Source organism: Pinus tabuliformis, chromosome 6, assembly GCF_031772625.1.
Source record: "Pinus tabuliformis cultivar Carrire ecotype Pingquan chromosome 6, CPIR1, whole genome shotgun sequence".
NCBI lineage: Eukaryota > Viridiplantae > Streptophyta > Pinopsida > Pinales > Pinaceae > Pinus > Pinus tabuliformis.
Genome location: NC_142292.1, coordinates 103,602,268 through 103,629,511, shown reverse-complemented (window position 1 = coordinate 103,629,511; position 27,244 = coordinate 103,602,268).

The following is a 27,244-nucleotide window of genomic DNA, read 5'->3' as shown; positions in this document are numbered from 1 at the left end:
TCGGCATTTAAAGCTTTCCTGTCACCTTTTCCTTATCATTATTCTCACCTCATTTGTAAACTGCAGGAATGAAGAACAGAGAACTATACAAAGCAGTATTCAGGATATTATGGGAAAGAAAGGCAAAGCTCCGAGTTCTGAAGACAAAGAAATGACGCCCTTGTATACAAACACCGCCTGTAACAAAGATGTTGGTATTACTACTTGGGAAGGCATGTACAGTCTACTTGAGGAAGAGAATCCCAAAATGATGGAGGTTACAACTACTGCAGGCTCACATGGGTCTTTTGAGGCATCCATTACAGAGCTAGCTTGTTCGTTCTTGCACCGGATAGCGGCGAGGCCCAAAATTCTTCCATACATGGACATGGTTAAATGGGTACTGGATAGCGCTGACATCACAAACAGAAGATTTAAGAATCAGGGTCAAGAACTTACGGAATCGTTATTTTCACAAAATTTAAGCTTTATATCCGCTAACAAAAAGCGCACAAGAGGCAAAAAAAATCGCACTAGGGAAGCCCAGATCAAGAAACGGAGGCAGTTTCCTAGTGTTAATCGCGCATCGCTGGGCAAAACCTCTTGAAGAGGAAAGCCTCTAATTGCTCAGTCACCTGTAAGCCCAGAAATTTGTAGGAAAGAACGCTAGAGGCAAAACAGTAAACTTGAATCCTAAAACTAGTGGTATTTGTCAGAAATATCTTCAAAATGGTATGTATATATGCTCAGCAACTGCAGACAGGCTGGAGATAGAAGGTTCAAGAAAAGGCAGAATCAATAAAAAGATTAACTAAGTTGAATTGGGATTCTTACTGGACATATTTGGTAAAACCACACAGCCAGTGCATGACTCTCAAATGTATCATCAATTCTGCCGAGAAGATGGCGCCAGCTCTTGCCGATTCCATTTTCACAGGACAGTTAAAGTCGGAAGTCAGCCAGCCGACTCTTCTCAAACAAATGTTGAACGCTTGCGATTTCAAGGAACAGATACACAAATAGTTAGTTGTTAGTTTTAGTTTTTGATTCAATGTTAGTATTAATTTTGCTTTATTTTTGCCTAAAATGAGGACTGTCATTTAAACCGTATCCTACATTTTTGTAATAAATTATTTTTAGATTTAGTTAGTAGTATTTAAACCCTTCTCATGCATTTAGAGAAGGGTCCTGAAATTTGTCAAAAACTTGTCCTCAGAACATGCACTTTTGCACCCTCCGAGGAGGTTTTGATGAATGAATGGAACAGGATTTATTGATATCTGCATTTAATATCTACTACTAATGTTGCACTTCTTTACTCTTAGTGGATGTTGGATTAAGAAGAGATAAATCATTATCGCTTGAAGCTCATGAGTAGAACTAGTTATAAATGGTACTTTTATCTCTTAACTATTTCTGCCTTTGTGTTAAAGTGATATTTATGTTCAGTTGTTTATATATTGATGCGTGAATGCTTGAGTTATCATTTGGCACTTCTGTACGGTGATAGCTATTTATTTATGCTTAATATATGAGTAGCTTATTATGCGATATGTTTTTCACAACTGTTTCGTCTAAATTTTTATACAAAGTGGTTTATCTCTATTGAATTCTTTTCTCATAACAGTTGAATGATATTTATTACCAATTGTTATTTGAAATCATTTTAGATTGCATAACGGAAAGATTACATCCCAAGTTAGTATAGAATTAGATATTTATGTTTATTAGAATACAATTGCATGTTATTAGATTAGAGTTAGAATAAAAGCATTTCACTTAGGAACTTTTAGAAAGGAAATATCAAATCTCAACACACACACACATAAATTGGGAAACTGGACCCATATCCCCAGTCGGACCCACTATACCAAATGGAAAAGGAGCTGCTAACCAAGGTCTGGACCGGGTGGGTATCCCCCTTGTTGTAGGCCCAATTTTCGGGGCTTCAACAAGTTGAAACAGGGAAATTACTAAGCTAACCTAACCTTCAAGGTTCCAATCATGGAGACGGGGTCTAAATTTTTTGATATTCTTAAACTCTTCAAAACATAAAATGGAAAACATTGTTGTGTTTGTATCATCAAGACCTTTCCAACGGTATAAAATTTTCTTCAAATCGACTCTTGAATCAAAAGATATAGTCATTTAAATAATGGCCTATTAACTTCTACCAAGTCATTATGGCTTGCCATTTGGCACCTATGTGGTCCCCACGTGGACATTCAAGTCACTACTCACATGGAAGTTTCCAACATATTCATGATTATGCAATATACATGGGAACCCAATTTTTCCGTAGTCCACTTCATATATAACATATACGCATATAATAGGTATGAGGCATGCAATCCCCTCTCTGCCACCTCACCTCGGGAATAAAATCCAGAGGATATTCTTTGCAGTCCCCCATCGAGGCCACTGGGGAAGAACCTCTGGTGCTATGTGGAGTCCCTGCTCTACCATACTACCATGTTAACCACTGTGAGTGTTTCTCAAACCAATTGCATGAGGTTTGACCTCCACCATGGACCAATCCTCCTATACATTACATCGCCTACCCTCACATCCGCGCACCTGAGTTCCACCACTTCCACATTACCTAGGGATCAATATTGGTGGGATTGCACCAAGAACCATAAGACATTTATAGGGTATGGGGAGTCGAGGTGACATCACAATCTCCATTCGCTAGAGTGACCTCACACCCTCCACATGGCCCCCCTTTATGTTGCCATGTGTCACTTGTTTCTAGGCCACTTGGCCCCATAAAAACACCAATTCATGTGACACATGTATACTTCACAGGGCACCATATCACCCAAAGCCCATGTTTCCTTCCATGTTAGGGTCCCACTAGGTCCTCTATTATGTGGTAAAATTCAATTTTCACATTATAACTTAATTCAAGGTCTTGCGCCCTGATATATCGAGTGCCTAGTCATTGGCCCCACTACGTCATGTCATCTCAGCAAGGGTTCACCCTGGACTCCCTTAAAATCCATAGGGAAAATACTTATGGGGTCCATCCAATGATGAGAAATGGAATGTAGAATTAATGACTAAGATTCAATAGAGGTTTCCCTATTAACTATCCCCTCAATTCCACATCACCTCGATAATTAGATTTTTGCGAGATCTAAACTACCCTTCACTTGAACTTCCAAGGTAATTCTTTTCGGGTCCATCCTACAATGAATAAACTCTCATGACATCCAACGTATATGGAATCTCCACCCTAAGCACCCTTGGTCATGGCACCAAGCCATATAGTATATATGACTCAAGCCTCCTAGCTCCTTTAGGCCCTGAAATTATAGACCCCATGCGACACATGTATATGAGTATATGGTTCTCAATTTTCCTTTCCCTTTTCTATTAGTTACAAAGCCTAAATTCATGGGTATGTTTCGATTCAAACGCCAGGTCCATACTACCTCAAGTCTCAGCCCCTGCTTATTCCATATGAGTGTATTATATATATGGTAGCAAGCTCTCAGAGATATCCCTCTTCAGCTTAGATTTTCATGCACATATACATCCATGCTATCCCTCCTATGATTAAAAAGGCTTCGACACAACCGACAATTAGATATATATACATAAAAATATATATGTATTTGACTCACATATATACAACCACTATCCTTCATGCGCTTATGGTGATAAAACTAGGCTTGATCGCCAATATTTAACTACATAGTAAACTTAATACATATTTGTCCATTCATTATAATTAGGCCTATTAGACAAAATTCAAGCCCATATGAGTTTAGAGATGAAAGAATCCATTCATTGACTCTGAAATTACACAGGCAATCGACATTCCTCAAGCATGTAGAAAATCGCATTTCCATATTAAACCACAAACATATTATGTAACATTCAATATTAAATCAAATTCTTGTCTAGGTAAATCCTCTCTGTGGATAGAGAGGATCCCTCTAGCCTAATGAGTGGGCCTAGCAACCTAAGTGACAATCTAATAGACACTTTCCTAAGCTACAATTGAAAAGAGAGACGAAGAAGATGGGCTACCTTGTTCTGATGCTATCTCGATCTCCTTTGTTGAAAACCTTGAATCACTTGTGTCACAGGCTCATTCTTACTGCTTAGAGTGTTTATGCACCTACACAAGAGATCACGACACAAGTCATACAAATACAAATAGCATATTCAAAAGTAACCTACTTAACTTATCAAGGAGTGTTAAGCTAAATGATACATGAACATACACATTTAGGGAAAATGAACCAATAGTTGTATATTAATAGAAAATAAAGGGAAGCATACAACCAAGCCTTGATGTTGATAGGCTCTCCTTGAATGACTATCCAATTCCAAGCTAAGCTCTCCAAGCACTCCTTCTCCAAGCCAAATGAGCAACATATAGGCACAATCTTAACATAAGGTGCAAATAGCCATATACCAACCATTTGGGAATGGGAGAGGATGAATATATAGACTGGGAAAGGGAGTTAGAATCTCTCCAAAGATTTGAGTAGGCATTTATCTCAAGGAGGTAGCTCAAAGGAATAAGACCAAGAGACCAATTTGGGAGAATTCGACCACATCTATGCCAAACAAGCTCCAACTCGCCACTCTAGAAACTTCTAGATCACGAAGCTTCTCATCCTCTTTGGGAAAATTTCCTTTTTGGGATCATCACGGGTATATAAGTTAACATAGTGATGCCATCGTGGGTAAAGTATAGTGCAACAGGTGACCATCGTTGTTTCTAGTCTCATAAGGGCGATGATTCTCAAATTAGGGTTTCAAAGCTATTTCCTTCAGGGGAAGTTGAAGGCATTTTCCAATCAATGTTTTAGGAATGATATGAACTACATATATGAATGAGTACATTGCATGATAGTCATGTTTCAGGCACTTCTGAGTATCTCACGGGGAAGTGTAGGAGGTGTGGAAAAATACTGTGTAACAGATGCCCCTTAAAGCATGAAGGCAGAATGAGGATTGATGGTTGAGATGCTTTATGATATTTTGCAAGGACGAGGAAAAACACTGTCAGGAGACCTACAAATCAAGGACGCATATACATATACATATTTGAGATCAAAAACACGAATCCACGGTATGAATGCAGCCATTTGAATGATAAGGACTATATGAAAGGATCCATGGTATGGGCATCGCCATCCAAATAAGAAGGATCATTTGTGAATCTAATATCAAGGTATGGTCATAGCCATCCGATATAGAAGGATCATTATAAGTGTAAAGTCCCACAGTATGGTCACAACCATCCATATCATAGAAACATGTGTACAGTCATGAATAACATATAACTCCATGCAACTTGAGTCATCAGAGAAGACTCAAGGTCTTGCACTCCATCCCGACCCGATTAAAGTACGAATTATAACATGCGAATTAATGTGTTGAAGTGGAACATGCTAGAAAACCACCTGATTACTGGCCAATGATGTGGACCGTTAACAGGCATGCGAGGAACCACCAATAATGACAATGGCTCTCAAGGTACAATAATACAATCTGTGAATGTGATAATGAAGTTGAATTCAAACACTCGTGGAATCCTCCAATCAAAGGCCAATGATGAAGACCTGTCATCGGATGTGAATAACTTCCATTAAGGCATGCAAGCTCTAAGGTACTGAAAGGGTATTTCTAAGTCAAATTCCTGGATAATGAGGTGAATTCGACAGGAAGTAACTCATCAAAGGAGGGTCATAATGATTCCCTCATCATCGACACGAAACAAGGAATAAAGTGGAATAAATGAAGATGATCCAGGACTGTGACAAAAGGTTAGACAATGTATTCTCTTGAACATATTGGTGACACGACTCTGGAGTGTGCCAACATTAAACTCAACATAGGACCAAGGTGTTTCTGGGAGAACTAGTGTCTTATCGAACGACTAGCCCTCTAGGTTTGGCAGCTACCCTAGAAACAATACTTTAAAGCAATTCAACGATTTCTTCTATGTGTAACAGATAAGAGAAAGATAATGGAACCAACCTGGAACTTCCACTTAATCCCTTGCTTGATCTCTCTCCTCTTTGACAGAGCTTGCAACTCCTCCCCATACTTAACACGCTTGGAGAGTACCTGCACAAGTACAACAACAAAGAACCGTCAAAGCATCGTGATCTATTACAACATAAACATTACAGAATCAGATATATAATGAACAAATGATAACATTCACAAATGATAACATTCACAATTTCACAGTCATATGGAAGAAAACTTGAAGAACTTTATTAATATAAGGGAGGATTACAACCCCGTTATCTGATCTAGCATCATCTTCCCAGCTTCAATCCCTCTTCACCTCATGAAATAGCAAGATCACACCAACAATACAATGCTCTTTCCTCAATTACAAACTATCAGCACTTCCTTGCAATTCATAATGTTCCAGCCTCTAGATCTCTTAGATGAGGGATCCATTTATAGATGTGTGCAAGGGTGTGAGTCATCCATGGGGTTTGATTAGTGTCATTCCACTTGTTTTTTTTTTCTAAATAAGATTAATCTATTAACAAAAAAAGGGGGTAAAATTACAACATGACCAAAGTCAAAAGCACTGCCCTTAAGAGAGACAGAACTGTCAAGATAAGCATATAACAAGACTTAAAGAATCTCAGTCTTGAACCAGTAATCAGGACCCACGCAGGGGAACAAGTTAAGATCTTCTTGATGTTACAGGACATACAAAAATTCAAAGATATACCAAAATTCCACATAGCCATTTGAACAAAAACTTGCCCAGTTGTATGGGCCGCATGGCATGTTGACATGGCAACAGTGAGCAGACTAATCATCTGGAGGCTCTTCAACAATACGGCACCATCCAAAATCAGGCAGATCCCTCGCATGAGCAGCTTCAGAATCGGAAGGGCCAGGATCAACCGGCGCCATCACAACATCCTGAGCACTGCGAGCTTGAGCATCCAGAGCCTGTAAAGACGCGCTGCCAATCCCCATCTGGAGGTTCGAAGTCGGAACAGAGTCAGACCCAAGGCCCTTCGGATGAGAGCTAGAATCCCCCATCTGAGCTGCCTCATGGAAGACCACCGAGATATGAGCTGTTATCCTTGGGCGATTCAGAGAGCTGTTGAAGGTGAAAATTGTGGAGCCAGATGTGGAAGGTGGCCCAGGGTGGTGGCCGGAAGTATGAAGCCGCCCTCTCCCACTGTGGGTGCTAGGGTAGCGGCCTGCAAACAACTCACTTGAAAGGGAGGGAGAATCAGAGGAAGAGTTGGAAGGTACGCGCCAAGGCTGGCCTCTGCAGCACCGCATTCTATGGCGCAAGCGAGGCATCGGGGAGATAGCAGCGTCGGGGGAGAGGTGATTTCTTAGATATCTTACTCATCCTTGGGCGAATTCAGAGAGGCAAGTGGCACAGGAGAAGTTTCTAGAATATTCCATGAGCAACCACCTGGAAAACTGTCTCGGACATTTGTCCATCCTCACCCATCGCACCTTATAAAAGGCCTAATCAGTATGCATCACACCCTGGCAGTGTACCACTCAGTATGCATCGTACTTTGTCAATGGAGCAGTTAGTATGGTTCAATTTAGGCCATTTTTGGATGGTTTCTCAAGTGGAACTTTTGGGGAATGATGTAATCAGATGACTATGTTCTTTTAGGGTATGAAACAACTCTTTTAGGGGTTGATGAGCCCTAATTTATTGACATATAATTTTGGGGTTGATGTGCCCAAATATGTCTATAACAGTTGCCCCCTAAAGCATGAAGTCGTAAATATTGATGTCGGGTGAAATGCTTTATCATGAGGATCTGAGGTTTCGAACTGGAAGGTGACCTGCATAAGTTACAATACAATACATCATCATAATATAATTTTCATGATCTAGCTGAGGGAGGAATTCCCATGCTCAGCTTTATAAATTCATTTTATGTACATAGATCAGATAGTCGTCTGCAGATACAGACTGGTGAATCTTCAGATATAGAGTCATCATCCAATGGTTAGGATGACCATCTATGTAGAGCTTTTATACATTTGATGTTTTTATATCCCTGAATGTATCGTAGCCTGGATGGATGAAACTAGATCCGGGGTCTTCAAACTCGTTCAATCTTCGCCTGATGTACAAGTCAATCCATGTGAAGAGATGTTTTGAAGTCTAACATGGAAAGACATCGCCTGATTACCAGCCAATGATGTAAGCTGTTAACAGACGCGAGAGGAATCACCGATAATGATAATGACCCTCAAGGTACTACAGTACAATTCACGTGGTGTGAATATATGATTCGATGTTGAACATCACACAAAATATTTCGGTCGAAGGCCATTGATGTCAACCTGTCGCCGGAAGTGAGAAACTTGCCATTGATGCGTGCAAGCTTCAAAACACTGAAAGGGGTGTTTCTAAGTCAACTTCTTGGATAATGAGCTGATGTCGACAAGAAGTGACCCGTCGTAGGAGGGCCTTGATGTAGCCCACATCTATGACATGAAACGAAGCAAATTATTTCTAGAGGTGAAAATGAACTGACGATACAAGGTTCACGAATGGCGGTCATGAAAAAAACAAAGGTTGGAGGTATTACACTGGATAAGACATTAACTGGATGGTAGTTTCTCAACTGAATGACTTCTCTTGAACATGTCGGTGACACTGAAATTAATTGGTAGCGTTAACCCCAAAAGATGGATGGTATGAAAGACCAATGGTGAGATGACCAATGAACGGAATAACCCAACCCAACTCAATAATGGTGATGAAGTGAAAGTGTAATGTTCAAGAGCGACCTGCTACCATAAATTCTTCAAGTTTTTTCCCTTTTTCCCTAGTCATTGTTGACCAGTACCTCTTTATTTTTGTCAAGCTTGAGGAGGATAACATATGCTTGTTATATAATTTGCCCTTCGGGCAAACCTTTCGCTATTTTATGTTTTAACGAGTCTAGCGACAGTGAAACTCAGTCTCGTCTAAAAGGATGAGTTTGTCGCTATTGTTTTAATGAGTTTAACAACAAGGATAACTCGATCCTTTTCATGTTTAGAGAGTTTGAAAAAGGAAAAAAAGAAAACTCCATAAGTTATTTTTCGTAAAATAATCCGTCAGGTCCAAAAAAGGATAAAATAATATAGGAGGGATGACTTTTCCAATCACTTTAATGAGCTGAAAAAGACAAGTACTCGACAATCTTTTCTTATTTAATGAGTCTAAAAAGGGTTTAAAGAAGACTCAAATTTGAGGAACGAGTGGTGTCTAGGGTAGCAACTAGTTCTAGTGATTTTGGAACTTCTCAAAACAATTAATTTCTGTGAAGAGGCTGGCTAATAAGACCACTCATTGCAACTGTTCCTCAAAATTGTAAAACAACCAAGTGAGAGCGTATGATCGGCCAAAGGAATGGTGGTGATGGTATGTACACAACCAAGGTTCAAAAGGCTGATAGAATGGAAATCACAAAGGTTAATTACTTGTAAATGGGCTCATTTTTTGACAAGCTTGAACCATGGGGAACTATGCTTGGATTCAGTTTCATTTTTTACACAAGCTTGAAATGAAAAACTATGCTTGGATTCAGTGGTCAAAGATGTTCAATTCACTGTTTAGCACATCAAATTCTTTCATTAGTCATTCAACCTGCTCAAAACTCCATAAAATTTTTTAGAAATACATATATATGGATGAAAAATGAACTAAAACTATCATTTTACTTGAAGTACGTGAATAGTAAACATAAAAAGTAGTTTTACCTTTCACTTTCATCATTTTATTTCAAATTTGGGATTTTGGAGTTCTAGAGTGGTTTTCCCCCTCAAATTTCACCAGTCGATTTCAAGAGATCCTGTGGACCATTTTCTGCACCGTCAAGACCAGGTAGGAGCTATCCTTGAGCTCTTCATTTTCATTCCATCTTTTCTTGATTCGGAGCTAGTTTTTCCACTTTTCTGTGCCCCTGGGGTTTGAAGATTTTGGTCCCCAATCATCACACCTAGCTTATATTGAAAGGTGCGATGCATACTAAGCTGCCAACAGGCCAATCAGTATGCATCTCACATTGCTCAAAGGCAGGGTGCGATGGGCACAGAAAGGTAACTTTACATAGTGTTTTTTCATCAAAATTTTGCCTTTTTTTGCTCAAATTTGGATCCTAACTCATCTTTTGTCTGCATTTCAGATATTTGTTGGATCAAGATGGTTGTCACATGGCGTGAATGAGAACATGAAGAGGAGGATATGATTTCTTTACATGACCGGGGCACAATGGATGCATTAAGAAACTGTGGCTTGTTGAAGTTCTTCCGCATATCCAACATGAGACAATAGATCAGTTTGTTGCAGTATTTTCTCAATGCTTGGGATCCTATTGACCAAGTATTCCAGATCAGAGGTAAATCTGTTCCTCTCACAATCGAGGATATTTACTTTCTGACGGGGTTGTCAAGGCGTGGTGCCCCTCTTTCACTATCAGGATTTGCTCGTGGGGGAAAATATGTGAAAGATTACATTCGTTAGTTCTGCATGGATGGATCTAAACCCAATAGAAATGGTAAGATTAATATCTGGGATGTCACTGATCGACCTTTGAGGACCATTTTATTTACCTTTGCTAGATTGGCTGGCAGCGCGGCCTTACATTTAGTGAACAGATCTTACATGCAGTATGCCCTGGAATGTCTGGAACCGAAGGTGTTCAATTGGTGTGAGGTGATACTTCTTGTCATAAAAGAACAATTGTCCAAAGTAAAGAATGGAAGAACCAAGAACTTTGGTTACAAATCCATATTGACTGCTTTCACTTTGGAAATAATTCCACTGATGCAACATCAAAACATTTCAGTGGGATTGCCTGCACCAAGGGAACCACGGATACAGAGATGGGTGGATCTTACGGCCAGAAATGTTGGCCAATCATAGATCTCCTTCTCTGATGCCTTTTTCAAGTGGTTCAACTACCAGGAGATGGTATTTGTGGAGTATCCATATGTTGGGATGGATTTCCAAGGCGATCCGGACTTGGCTTTACTAGTTGGTGAGCAGTGGAGTGCTATAGGTAAAATGATTTGACCACATCTTTGTTTTTTAGTTTTATAATGTTTTTGTGTTTTTTATGTTACCAATACTAATCAAAGTCATATGTGTGTGTAGATATTGGACCAGTGCGACCAGTGGCACGCCCACGGGAAGCAGATGACGCTCCAGTAGGAGAGGCTGTAGGGAGGACCGTCCTTTGGGATCCGGACATATCAGAGATCCTGGCAATGTTGTAGGATCAGATCAAGGGCCTTACTCTCAGCATTCAGGATGTCAAGACTGATGAGTTACCTTTGAGGTTACAGCACCATACTACTGCAATACTGAGTCGTTGGACTAGGCTCCTGCACATGATAACACTGGCGGTGACATGTTATCACCAACATCACTAGTCTAGGATGTTTTTCTGCATTCATTTTGAGTTTCTTGGTTAGATGACCGATTTTTCCTTGGACACAAAATATTTTGTAAAAGCTATAAAAAACTATCTATTTTTTTTATTTTTGGAGTTTTATTTTGGCTAAGTGATGCAAATGTTGATGTGAAATTCTTTCATTACAAATGATGCAAATGTCTATTTAACACATAGTTCGCTAATGAATCAGTCAACGTGTTTAAGTTTCTAGAAATGTATTGATATTGAATGGAATTAAAATTCCTTTCCAAAATCCTAACTCTTAGGAACATGCGATAAATAGCTGGGTTCTGAATGGAATAAACACCAGTAAGCTGTAGAATGACGAGTTGTGAATCTAGCCTGACAATGAGCCGGTGTATGCCATGTGAAATGGCATCAGAGATAAGTTCAATCAATGTGCTATACTCGGTGATGTTGTTCGTCGATTGACCAATACATATCCCCCCTGAAACTCACTAACTCGCCACTTGGAGCGAAAATGGCCCAGGCTGCAGAAGATAGGTTCTGCGTACTATGACTAGCTCCGTCGACATACCCAACAAACGGTTCCAAAAAGTCTGACATATGCAACAAATGTGAAGTGGATTACCTAACCAAAATGACAACTCTAAAAAGAAAACACTCACAAATGCAATAAAATCATATGTACAATGAGTTTAATTCATTTAATCAAGCATAGTAACGTTTAAGATACAACCCATTTCGGGGCTGTGACAGTGGAATCCCATCATAGTCGACTAGCTCATAGGCTCCTTTTTTCAATACTTGTTTAACAATGTAAGGGCACATCCATAATGGTTCGAATTTACCTGCTCCTAATTTGTTAGAATCCTGATCGTAAAGTAAGACTAGGTCACCTTCTAAGAAGACACGAGGCTTGAAATTTTTGTCATATTACACCTTGATGCATTTCTTATGTGCTTTGTTAGCTAACACGGCATCACGATGGGTTTCATCCAGATGGATTAATTCCAAGAAACGAGCCTTTTCTTCAAAAGTTTTGGGAAGAAGATAGATCACAAGCTTGAGGGATGAGATTTCGCACTGAATTGGTAAGACTGCTTCCAGACCATACACCAACTGAAAGGGCGTAAATCCGGTCGCATTTCTCACCGAAGTCCTATATGCCCACAGAGCTGAGTACAAGATTAAATGCTAATTCTGTTTGTGGACTCTGATCATTCTCTGCAGCATGCGCTTAAGGACTTTGTTGATTGCCTCATCTTGTCTGTTGGCCTGCAGATAATATGAAGTAGAACTATCATGGGACAGTCCTAATTTGGCAGTTAATTCGATCATCATGTGATTGCAAAAATGCGACCCATGATCTATGACTATAGCCTGTGGTACACCAAATCTAGAAACTACATGATTAAAAAAGAAAAGAGCAGTCATTTCACCACTGTTGTATAATGTGAGCATCGCCTCAGCCCATTTTGTAAAATAGTCGACAACGACTATAATATACCCATGCCCCCCAGCCGAGGTGTGGTTACATGTCATGAAATCAATGCCCCATTTAGTGAATGGCCCAATAGCGATGACTAGATGCAATGGTATAGGTGGTAATCTAGTTTTGCGATCAAAAATCTAATAAGCATGGCAACTTCTGACTGCAATTATGAAATCTTTGAATATGGCGGGCCAGAAGTAACCAGCTCGTAAGATCTTTTGTGTAGTAGCGTAACCAAATAGATGCCCCCCACAAGCACCTGAATGATAATCATTCAAAACTTTTTCAGCCTCGTCATGCATGAGGCACCTTCATAGAACTGTATCGACACCACGACGGTAAAGTGTATCACCAACGATCAAATAGTCTTTGGCTTGGTATCGAGTACGCCGCTATTCAGAGTGAGAGGTGTTAGGCCTAAAAGTTTGGGTCTGGAGATAGACTAGTATATCCCCGTACCACAGATCATTTGACAATATCAGAAACAAAGTCTCATCCACGATTGATGCTTTGGATGTTAAATCGTTGGATGATGAGGGAAGGTCACAAAGTAACTCTACAAAGACGAGAGATTTCTTTGATTTGGATTTGGTGAATTCCAGATCAAACTCTTGCAAAATGGCTATCCATTTGGAATATTTTCCCCCTAGTAATTGACGCGATAGAATGTAGGTCATAGGGTTGCAATCTGACACAATGGTAGTTTTGCAAAAGAGAACATAGTGTCGAAATCTCTGTACTACTTCAACGGATGCTAAAGCCAACTTTTCAACATAAGAGTACTTGCTTTCTGTATCACTAATATTACGACTTAAATAATATATAGGATGTTCAATTCCGTTATCTTCTTGCACTAAAACCATAGTGATGGTTGTATCTGCAGCAGCGAGATATAGGTTGAAGTCTTTTTGATAGTCAGGAGCATACATTAATGATGCTTTTATTAGGGAATCTTTTAAAGCATCAAAGGAAGCTTGCACAACCTAATCCCAGTGGAAGGGTACCCCTTTTTTCAAAAGACTTGTATAACCTTTAGCAAGATTAGCATAACATGGAATGAACCTCCTCAGAAAGTTAGCTTTCCCTTGGAGTCTCTGAATCTGAAGCAAATTTGAAGGTGGAGGCATGTCAAGGATTGCCTGAACCTTAAATGGGTCGAGTCGAATTCCATCCTTAGAAACTACAAAACCAAGCAATTGACCAGAACCAACACAAAACACACATTTGTGCGGATTGAGTCATAACTTGTAGTGTTGGCAACGTAGAAATATTGCTCTCAAATTTTGCGGATGATCAGTCCGTTTTCGCGAATGAGCCAGCAGATCGTCGAAATATGGTTGAACGATGTGTTTTATGTCATGGAAGGCATAATTCATTGCCCTCTGAAATGTTTCCCCTGCGTTCTTCAAATCGAAAGGTAATTTACGATATGCGAATGTGCCCCATGGACATATAAATGCAGTTTTTGACTAGTCTTGTGGGCAGATATTGATTTGATTGTATCCGGCAAATCCATCCATGAATGAAAAGATTTCGCATTCGGCACATTCATCAATAATCTGGTTGATAAAGGGTGTAGGATAGTTGTCCTTTGGACATGCCTGATTTACATCCCTATAATCGATGCACACTTTAATCGTTCCTTGTTTTTTCATCACAGGAACAATATTCGCTACCCAATCAGTGAGAGGAACAGGGTAAATGAAGCCAGCACGCAACAGTTTTTGAACCTCTTCTTTAATGGCATCGGCTTTCTTTTCTAGGAAAACTAGTGTCTTGTCGAATGACTAGCCCTCTAGGTTTGGCAGCTACCCTAGAAACAACAGTTTAAAGCAATTCAACGATTTCTTCTATGTGTAACAGATAAGAGAAAGATAATGGAACCAACCTAGAACTTCCGCTTAATCCCTTGCTTGATCTCTCCTCCCCTTTGATAGAGCTTGCAACTCCTCCCCGTACTTAACACGCTTGGAGAGTACCTGCACAAGTAGAACCGTCAAAGCATCGTGATCTATTACAACATAAACATTACAGAACCAGATATATAATGAACAAATGATAGCATTCACAAACGATAACATTCAAAATTTCACAATCATATGGAAGAAAACTTGAAGAAATTTATTAATAGAAGGGAGGATTACAACCGCGTTGCCTGATCCAGCATCATCCTCCCAGCTTCAATCCCTCTTCACCTCATGAAATAGCAAGATCACATCAACAACACAATGCTCTTTCCTCAATTACAAACTATCAGCACTTCCTTGCAATTCACAATGTTCCAGCCTCTAGTTCTCTTAGATGAGGGATCCATTTATAGATGTGTGCAAGGGTGTGAGTCATCCATGGGGTTTGATTAGTGTCATTCCACTTGTTACAATTGGTTCCACTTGGAGATTTCTTAGATCTCTTACTCATCCTTGGGTAAATTCAGAGACGCAAGTGGCACAGGAGAAGTTTCTAGAAGATTCCATAAGCAACCACCTAGCAAACTGTCTTGGACATTTGTCTATCCTCGCCCATCGCACCCTATAGAGGGCCTAATTAATATGCATTGCACCCTGGCAGTGTACCACTTGGTATGCATCGTACTTTGTCAGTGGAGCAGTTAGTATGGTTCAATTTAGGCCATTTCTGGATGGTTTCTCAGGTGGAATTTTTGGGGAATGATGTAATCAGATGACTATGTTATTTTAGGGTATGAAACAACTCTTTTAGGGGTTGATGAGCCCTAGTTTATCGACATATAAGTTTGGGGTTGATGTGCCCAAATATGTCTATAACACAAGGGTCATAATGACAAAATGGAATAGTCAAATGAGAGGGAAAAATGGATCACCAAAACGCGGGAGGACAAGTGACAAAGTCAAGATATCCCAAACCCGACACGAAAGCATAAGAGTGTCATGTTCAAGAGTGACATGCTCCCTATGCAAAAGATGTTTCATTTTCCCCCACTATTTCTAGCAACTACCCTAATTATTTTTATCACAAGCTTGAAGGGGATATCATATCTTGTCATGTAAGTTCATTCTTCGAATAAATCCATCCTAGTAAGTTTTATGAGTCCTAGGAAGGAGAGACTCAGTCTCATCATGGTGATGAGTCTTTCGTCATAAAATTTTAACGAGTCTAACTTAAGACTAACTTGTTATATTTTTCACATTTAGAGAGTTGGAAAAAGAGACGAAAAAGAAAACTCTATCATGTCCCTTTTCGTAATTTGTCCCTTGAACCTAAAAAGGTAGAAAATAATATTTGAGAGAACCTCTTGACCATATCGACCAAGGTGTACCTTTTTCGTAAATATTTAATCTCAGCCTAAAAAAGGGGTAAACATATATTGAGATGATGTCAATTCATTTAATTTAACGAGTTCTAAATGACAAGTAACCGATGATATTTTCAATTTTTGAGAGTTAGAAAAGGGCTTAAAGATGACTCTAGGGGGGTTCCGTTTTCGTTTATTTTTAACGAGTTTGAAAAAGAGATAAAACAAAAAATTGTGTGAATCAGTCAAAAATGATCATTGTGCATCAAAAGTACCTGTAACTACACAAAGAGATTCACCCATCACTGATATCAAAAAAAAATATTAAAATATTAATAAAAATTTGACAAAAAATGACTTCAAAACTTATAAATAGCTCATAAGTAAAATTATTTTTACCATTTCACCAAAGTAAATTTTGAGAAAGAATTTGTGCCCTATTTTACCTGATTTTCAAACAACCAGTGCGGAAGATCCAGGATGTCATTTCGCGAACTGTTTACAATAGATAAGGGGTCTATCCTTTCTCTTGCAATTCATCATACTTTTATGCATTTTTAACACACTTTTGTATGCCAAAACTAAGGATTTTAAAAATTTTAAAATGTCGGCGATCATCGCGGGTTTCCTCATCGAACCCACGATGATCACTCTCAAGCGCAAAGGCCCTCATGATGACATTGCTCTGTTAATAAAATCTGGCACGATGGTGCCGAGGTGGAATTTTTTGAAGAAAACCCCTTCTTTCAAGAAAAAATTCTCAGTTTTGACCCATGAAAAAGTCTCTAACTTATGTTTAATGATGTTTTGTAGGAGATCATGGTTCTAGAATGGAAAGAAAGAGGCCATGAGGGAAAATACCACCAAGAAGCCTAGGATCCAAAATGCATCAATGCTTTGAGAAATTGTGGGTTGTTGAAGTTCTTTAGGACCACAGGATTGAGAGCTCAGATCGAGTTGTTGTTGTATTTGATCAGCTTATGGGATTTTGATTGAGAAATCTTCATTGTAAAAGACTAGGAACTAGTGCTGGAAGAAAAAGACATCTATTTCATTACTGGATTGTCTAGGAGGGGAGAGAGAGTCCAAATCTTTGGATCTCGCCCGGGAGGTGAAAGTACTAGTAGTCTCGTCAAGAGACATTGCCCAGGTTCAGAGATGACCATGGACGAGAAAGTAGAGAAAAAAATAGTCATGAACCTTCCCTTGAGAACTATGTTATTAACCATAGATCGTGTATCTGGCACACAAGCTCTCCATGAAGCCTCCCAGCCGCAATTTCGTTATGTAGTAGATTTCTTGACTCCCACAGTCTTCAGTTAGTGTGGAGGACCGCTGGATAATATGAAGAGGCAGCGAATCAAAGGTAAACGAGGGAACTTGAAACAATTTGGTTTCAGTTCAATACTAGTTAATTTATTCCTAAAACAGGTTCCCTTGTTTTGGAACCAGTTTGCAGAGGTACCAGATCCTCTCCCCCAGGATCTGCGGCTAGTACGGTGGAGTCTTCTCATCCCCTTAGGAGGAGGGGGCCAACAAATGCATTTCCCTCCACAATTTTTCGGTTGGCTACATCGCTAACTACTTGTTGTGGATGATTATGGTTATGTTGGCATGGATTTTAGATGGGATCCAGATCTACCTCTACCACAGGGAGAACAGTGGACTGACGCAGGTAAATCTTGTCTTTTTTTTTTTCAAGTTTTATGAACTTTTTGTAAAAGTGTAACTAAAATGTAACTTGTGATAAATGTGCAGATGTTGGACTAGAAATACCACTTGGCATGTTTCCAATAGGATGGCAAGCAACCCATCAGATAGTAGGTGTCGATTATGAGGAAGGGGCCGACCCCTTGGTAGATATGGAGCATAACCTGGACGTGATTACCCGGGGGATACTTGAGTATGCTACCATCGATGAGGTGCCACTATGATGGCAGAGGCACACCACAGGAGTATCAGTGAGACTGCATTAGCTGTTAGGCCGAGTGATCAGAGCAGTCTCATGCTACCATGAGCATCGAGCAAGTTGATAGCCGTTCTAGTAATTTTTACACATTTTGTAGGCTTTGAAAGCCAAGTTTCTCAGAACACTTTATTTTTTAAGATTTTGATGTAAACACTCTAACAAACATGATATATATATAGATATATATATATACATTGCATGTTTTATTTTCTACTTATGTGTCCATGTATCATGATGATGTGATTGGTTTTATAAATTACGCAAATGTCTATCAAGAACATAGTTTGCTAATGCATTTGTTAATGTATTCAAATTGCATGGAATATGTTGATATGTGATAAAATGAAAATTTATTTCTAGTAATCGAAAATGTAGATACATACGCAATATCTGTGGATTTCTTACCGAATAATGATTTTTTAGCTGTAACACAATGAGTTGTGAATCTAACTTGACAACTAAATTTCTAATGCCAAGAGCAACTGCTTCTGACAATAGTTCAATGACTGCAGTATATTTAGCAATATTGTTAGTTTTTCGACTGAGGCATATACCTTGTAAGTCAATCAACTCGCCATCAAGGACAAGGAGTACCCAAGCTACGGAAGACAAATTCTATGTGCTACGACAAGCACCATCAACGAAGGCAAGATAATGACTTGACGACATTTACAAATCGAGTGGTACACAAGGTAAGGAGAAAAAGACATGTCTTCAAAGTAAAAAAACACACCAAAAATTAAAAAGTGCACACTAATGAATTCTCACACTAATGTACAAAAAGTCATTACACGAATTTCACGCATAATACTTTTTCAAATACAACCCATTTTGGGGTTGTGACAATGAATTTCCTTCATAATCAACTAGCTCATAGGTGCCTTTTTGCAAAACATGTTTGACAATATATGGCCCATGCCACATAGGTTTGAACTTTCCAGCGCCTAACTTATCGTTAGTCTGATCATAAAGGAGGATCAGGTCGCCTTCAGAAAAAGTGTGAGGTGAAATGGTTTGATCAAAAAGAGCTTTGACACGTTTCGTTTGGGATTCAATTACCAACGCAGCAATACGATGGGTCTCTTCAAGCATCTCAAGGTATAGTAGTCGCTCCTCTTCAGGTGAGGTATTAGGAAGAAGTTCGATAACTAATTTGAGTTAATGGATTTTGCATTCAATCAGGAGAGTTTCCTCTAAACCATAAACCAATTGGAATGGAGTAAATCCAATGGCCGTCTTAGCAGAAGTCCAGTAAGCCCAGAGAGATGAGAATAGAATCAAATGTCAGTCCATTTTGTGCTTCCCTATGGTGAATTGAAGCATAGTAATTAGAAATTTATTAATTTCTTCGACTTGGCCATTGACTTGTGGATACTAAGGAGTTGAGCTATCATGATGAAGGCCCAACTGAGTAGTCAGTTCTGCCATCATGTATTGATGAAAATATGATCCATGGTCAGTTACAATGGCTTGAGGAATACCAAAACACACTATGACATGGTTGAAAAGGAACTGAGCAATAGTGATACCATCAACATTGTATTTGGGCATCGCCTTAGCCCATTTAGTGAAGTAGTTGACGACGACGATAATATAGCCATGCCCCCCGACCGAGCGAGGGTTACATGTCATGAAATAAATGCCCATTTAGCGAATGGGCCAATGGTAACTACTGGGTGTAAGGATGCTAGCAGGGGGTGCTGCTTGCAGTGAAACTCTGACATTCATGGCATTTTTGAATATCCAAAATATAATCTTTAAAGATGGAAGGCAAGAAATAACCGGCACGAAGGATTTTCTAAGCAGTGGCTTAGCTGGACATATGACCACCATAGGCACCAAAGTGGTAGTCATTGAAGATTTTCTGAACCTTTTCAAGTGTTAGACATCTGCAAAGAATAGAGTTCACATCGACTTGGTACAATGTATCACCAAGAATCCAATAAGGTTGGGACTGATGCTGGATGCAGTGTCGGTCGGATTGAGACAACTCAGATTGGAAGGTTTGGGTTTGAATATAAATGATAATAGCTCCATACCACAGGTCAAGAGTGCTTATGAGAAACAAAGTTTCAACGGGAATCTGCTTAGTAAAATCAGTAGAAGTGCTTGCAGATGGAAGTGCACATATCAAATCAACAAAAACAAGTGATTTCTTTGACTTTGCGGTAGTAAACTCCAAATAAAACTCCCGCAGTATAATAATCCATTTGGATTATTTTCCCCCTGATAATTGACCAGTCAATATATAGGTCATGGGGTTGCAATCAGAAATCATCATGGTTTTCTGTAAAAGGATGTAATGATAAAATATTTGGACAACATGGACTACTTCCAAGGCAATCTTCTCGACATGGGCATATCGAGATTCGATGTCAAGGAGATTTCAACTTAAATAATAAACAACATGTTTGTTGTCATCATCGTCATCCTCAATCAACACCATAGAAATGGTATTGCCAGTTGCAGTCAAGTATAGGAAATAATCGTGTCGATAATCAGGGGGATGCAGTAAAGGAGCACTAATAAGCGTGTTTTTCAAAGTATCGAAGGATTTCTAGGCAACTTCTTCCCAAATGAAAGGGATCCCCTTCTTAAGTAGGTGAGTAAAACCCTTGGTGAGTTCAGCATAGTTAGGAACAAATCGATGAAGAAAGTTAGCGTTTCCTTGCAGGATTTGCAATTGAAGCAAAGAGGTAGGGGGTAAGTTCAAAATAGCCTCAAATTTTAAAGGATCGATACATATACCTTCACGGGACACAACAAAACCCAAGAGTCTGCCATATTCAACACAAAAATGCACTTGTGCGGATTAAGACGGATGTTATAGTATTGACATCGTAGAAAAATGGATCTTAAGTGGTTCGGATGGTCATGACGCTTAGCAGAATGGGTTAGTAAGTCGTCAAGGTAAGGTTGAACAATGTGACGAATATCATGAAACACATAAGACATTACTCTCTGGAAGGTAGCGCCAACATTTTTTAAACTGAAAGGAAGCTTCTTATAGGAAAAAGTGCCCTGCGGACAGATAAAGGTCGTCTTATGTTGATCAATAGGTGAGATGTTGATCTCGTTGTAGTCATATGTTATAATAATGACATCTCATAAAAATGGATCTTAAGTGGTCTAGATGGTCATGACGCTTAGTAGAATGGGTTGCTAAGTCGTCTAGGTAAGGTTGAAAAATGTGATGAATATCATGAAACGCATAACACAATGCTCTCTAGAAGGTAGCATCAACATTTTTTAAACCGAAAGGAAGCTTATTATAGGAAAAAGTGCCCCACCGATAGATAAAGGTTGTCTTATGTTGATTAGTAGGTGAGATGTTGATCTGGTTGTAGCTAGAAAAACCATCCATAAACGAGAAAAAATATTTTGGACATGCGTGATTGATGTCGCGGTAATCAACATAGACACAAATCATCCCCTTATTTTTAGCAACAGGGACAATGTTAGACACCCAATTTGTTAGTGGGATGGGATAGATAAAACCATATTTTAAAATCTTTCCACTTTCGCCTTAATAGCAGTAGCCTTCCAAGGATGCACAGGATGAATCCATTGACGAATAGGCTTTGCACTAGGATAGGTGGGAATTTCATGAACCACAATTTCTGGATCAATACCAGGAATTTTCTCGTATGACCATGTGAAGACATATTGAAATTATTTGAATAGTTCAATGTAAACCCTAATCTCATCGGAAGAATAGGAAACCCTAGTATGAATGTTCTCAGCAATTCCAGGTTTAATGGAAATGTCAAGAGGCATGGTTGTAGTCATTTTTCCCATATTACCCTCAGATAGGACTTCATGCACCAAAACAGGTGTTTGAAGTGGATGTGCTGGGCAACGAGAAACAAATGCTTCAAGACACAATGGCATCTCACAGAGGCTGGGAAGAAATGAAGAACGATGATGGAGGTTGTTCCAAGGAGTTTCATACAGAGACATAACCTTAAAGATACTCTCACTGGTGGAGAATGTATCATCCAAAGGATCTGGAGAATCCCATGAATCAAGCCAAGGAGATGGCACATAAGTATCCAGGTTCATACTGAAAACAACGTGACTTTCTGAAGTGACCATTGAAGCCAAGATAATTTCTTGATAGTGTTTCTCTAATGGACTTAACGACATAGAATCACCAAATGAATCAATTTGATCTCGAGTAAGAATAATCCAAGGATCTGTAGAGACTGAGATCATATTAACCGAAGTGGCATTTAGAGGTGGGAGAGTAAAAGTAGCCATTAAATTAGAAAATCTGAAAAGACCTACCCCCACACTCTTATAAGGAATTTTGGTATTTCTCACATATGGGACATTGTTATTCAATGAACTGAAAGAGAAAAAGGACAGTTGGTCGATGGTGACAATTTTCCTTCATGAGGAAAACAAAGCACCCAAAAAAAATAAGAAACCACACAAAACATAGTGTGGGTCCAACTTCACCCGAGAAGAAGGTTGTAATTGTGACTCACGTCTACAACTTCCATTTCTAGCCCAACGGTCTTTCCTTCCAACGTGATTGGCAAGTTTGTGAGAATACCATATGGACAGGAGCCTTTGCCATCAAAGGCCTTCAAAGTGTTCAGGGATTGATTGAGAGGAGGAAAGCCAATGGCCTTCCAACATGAAATAGACATGATGTAGGTGGAAGCACCTTCATCAATAATAGCTCGATGATCGTCTTTCCTTTAATGATAACTTGAATAAGAAAAGCAATCTGATTATGAAGACGAGGAACATGGTTTTCAATATCAAACGTAATTAAACTCGAATCGGCTGGATCAATAGCACTGATAGAAGACAACAATGATTTCTACTGCATTGGACATGCTTGGAGAACTTCCAAAGAAGACATCGATGAAGGTGCTTGAGCTAAATATTCAACAATATTATAATTTTTTGCAACTCTAGCATTTAGATTATAAGATGATTTCCAAAGTACACCCTTGGGAGGTGGTCGGATTACAGACTCATTTTTAGGACGCTCAATATGGAGCTGACCAGGACTGGATGGAGTGGAAGTAGAAGTTATATCAGTGAATTCTTTCTCCACCATCTTCTTTTGCGGGGTTTGATAGTCCTTTGTTCAAGTAGCAATTGAAATAGGCGATGAACCTTGCATCATGAAAACTTGGGAACCAGAGGAGGCAGAGGATTGCGGTCGATATGCCAACTACATCTGCTGAGATGTAAAAGGTTCTTTCAAAACAACCGGAGTCCCTTTCAATAAGAGGTTAAATTCAGAACGTTGGGGACAATCCTTGGTACAATGGTATTCCTCATAGATGAGGCAGAGATATTTCGGCTTTCATTTAGAAGCATCATCAACAGATGATTTGGGTGGATCTTGTTTCGGGGTATCGATTTTGGCTTTACCTTTACTCTTTTTCTTACCTTTTGAAGACTTATCTGTTGCGGTAGACTAAATTGTATGTACCTAGGAGGTTTTACCAAGATTTTATGATTTTTTCGAAGGATTATTGGAACCAGTTCTTAAAACAGATTTTTTCTTTGAAGAAGTCTTAGTGGAAGTCTGAGACACTAAACCAATTACAGCATCATGAGGTTGCACATCGAGAGACATTGAGGATGATGGATCCGAGATGGTCTTGGAGCATGAGCAACATCTCATATAATGTGTCATATTGGGAATAGACTAAGTGTATATACTGAGCACATGCAATAGCTTGGTCATCGGTAACACATCCACCCATTGTTATATCTGCAGCAATTGTTTTTACAAATGATTTCGTGAAACATTCGGTTAAAAACTCATTAGGAATATTGAATTTGATGAGGTGACATTGACATCTCTATTCATGGATATTATCATAAATGTGGCTCGTAGTATCTTGCTTTAGGGATGTGAGAAAATGAGTGCCAGTTTCATACCGAACTGACAATTTTGGAAGTGGGTGAGGAAGGCCATTGCCAAAGAGTTAAAGTCAACATAGGTAGCTCGAGGCAACTTGATATACCATTTTGTGGAAGCACCTGTTAAGGTTCTCTGAAAGAGGTAGAGACAGATAGAATCATCAACATATGAATTTGAAGAGAAACATAAGTGATATGTCATCACATGGGCTTGCAGGTCCTCTTTAGACTTTCCTTCGAATTTAGGGTAATCGCTTGGAATTTTAGTGGGAACCGGAGGCCAATAAGGCGAATGAAATATAGGATCATTTGTGTGCCTGAAGACATTAGGTAGTTCCAATGTAGCCAAGAAGGGAAATTTCATATTGAATGGCATGTAGGGCCTTTGAGGAGGTCTGAATTGCGGGTTCCAACCTTGCTGGTAAGGATTCTTCCCCCACAATGGAGGATTTTGACCATACGGGATTTGATTGTGCCCCCATTGAGGGTTACGTTGACCAAAAGGTGGATTTTGTCTAGGGTAGGTTTGATATTGACCTACCATAGGCTGTTGATAAGCGTTACACATGACATACAGATTGTAAGGTTGTTGGAACTGTTGACCCTGGACTTGAAGAGACTAGCCTTGTTGCCGTAGGGGTTGACCTCATGATTTCAAGGGTTGAACTTGTTGATATGCATATTGAAATTTCTGCAGAGGTTGACCTTGTTGTTACAAAGGCTGACTTTGCTGCTATAATGGTTGACCTTGCTGTTGCAAAGGTTAGCCTTGTAGATACAAAGGTTGAGTAGGCTGCTGAACAAACTAAGTTTGTTGCTGCAAAGGCTGCTGAGACTGCTGCAAAGGTTTTCCTTGCTGCTGTAATGGTTTCCCTTGCTGTTGCAAGGGTTTCCATTATTGTTGCAAGGGTTTCTAAACAGTTCCTTGTGATATACCTTGAGGGTATTGGTAATTTCCGAATTGAATTTGACCATTTCAACCAAGAATAGTGGATTGACCAAGCTGGACGTAAGCTCCTGCTTGTGGAGTGTAAGGTTGATTGACTAAGGCTTGTGAACCATATGGGACATAAGCCTATTGGGGTGGAATCTAAGCCGTATAAGGCTGTTGATACTGGATATTACCCAACCCAGATGGACCAACATGGTTAGGATTACTACCAGAATAAGGTTGACTGACTCCAACCATGTGAGTTTGTAATCCACTCACATTGGTTTCACTTGACACAAGAGGAATATTCAGATATTTCCCCCCAGGCAGTGGCACATTCTGTCCACTTGACAGAGGGATGGAAGAACTAACTGAAACCTGACCTGAAACAGTCGGTTGTACCGGAATGGATAAGTGAAAAGATGGTACAGGTTTTGATGGAATCGTAGGTTGAACAAGAACAGACGTGACAACAATTTGTACATAAATTTGAGAGGTCGATTTTGGAATAAACAAACCAGAAGTAGGCATGGCATTGGAAGACAAAATGGGATTTTGATACAAATATGAAGCACTAGGAGTTCCTGAAACTAATTGGGCTAGGGTTGTATAACCAGGTGGAAACATGGGCCCACTGGTTTCAGGAAGTGTGTGAGATGGGAATCTTCATGTAAAAGGAAAGCCTTTTGGAGGAAATTCATACTCTTGTTCACCATCGAAATGAGGATTATGAGTAGAAGAAACTTCTGAATGACCCAGAGAAGAGGTTGGGATATCACCTTTTGAATCCATGGGTGGAAACAATCTGTGAGGAGGAATACGAGACGTACAAGGAGATAAGTCCAAAGGAACACTAGGCCAGTCGTAAAGACTATAATGACGGTCACAACAGGATCGAATAACATATTCAACGAATAAATAACAAACCTCTGCGGACTCTCAGAGGTCTGTATAGGATTGTCAGGGGTCTCAGGATTAGATTCTTGAGGTGACCAGGAATCCAATGGTGGTGGAAGAGATGACAGGGGTTGGATACTTGGAATAATCCGAAGTTCAAAACATTGATCTTCAAGTGACTAAGGAAGCTCCGGATTAAATCGTTGCAAGGACCTTTCAGTATCAGACAATGAAGGGGAACTTTGGGGTGAACTCAATGGTTCAGCGATGATGAATTTCTCTCAAGAGAAAAAAAAGGAAAGAAAATTCATTGAGGGCTTATTAAAAATAAAATTTACAATCATTTACTCAAGATCGGGCTAAGAAGCAACTGCATCTGTTCAACATGTTATCGTGGGTAGTTATTTTTAGAAACGAAAACTTTTCCTTTTCATCTTTTAAGAGTCGAGAAGAGAACGAAAAGGTGACTCTAGTCACTTTCAATGGTTTAGAGAGCTTGAAAGGACAAGTTCTCGATGATATTTTCAAATTTAAGGAGTCAGAAAAGATTGAAATGACTACTCAGGTAACTCTAGGAAAAAAGGAGTACCAAATAATCGTGAACTGCAATATACACCTTAGAAAATAAATTTACCAAGGACTTGATGTACGTGGAGGAAATCTCCCCGAATGTTGTGTTTGGTGTATCACGTTTATAGGGTGGTAGACTCGGCTTCCTATGGATAAAGGTTTGCAACCTATGAGGGTATCCATTATATACTCGATGGTACAAGGAGCGCAAGTTCATGCTAGCGCTTGTCTAATGCAAGAGCATTGTGAATGACAACTGCTAAGTTTTATAGACGTCAGAACACGTCTCTAGCCTAGACCACTGAGTATGAACGTTAATGTTTCAAATGCTCCTTAGATTCAATGAGGTAAATTTTAAAGTTAGTCTTTGAATTGAGTTTCAGTTTTGAGGGCTCAGCGATGTCACCTGCTCCTAGAATGCAACTAAATGATGAAAATTAATCTTTCATTCAATGAAGGCTATTCTAACAAAGGAAAAGAAACAACCAATCAATTCATCAAGCAATCCAAAAGTATCAATACAAACTTGTCAATGTAATAAAATGAAAACTAATCTTTCATTATACTATCAAATGCAATGCCATAAAGATGAAAATATTTTCCTTTTCACTAATGATGCAATCAATGCAAACTAGTGCAAAAGAGAAAAATAAAATGCAAACAATTCACTAATCATGAAAATCTCTTTCACTTTTCGATTTGAATGCAAGAAATGTTTCGAAAATATTTCAAACACTTTCACTTTCTGAAACAAAAGAATAACAACAAACACTTCCTTTTGATTCAATCAAAATACAAACAATTCTGTAATCTATTTCTTGCTAACGGAACTAAAGTGACTTTCAAAGAA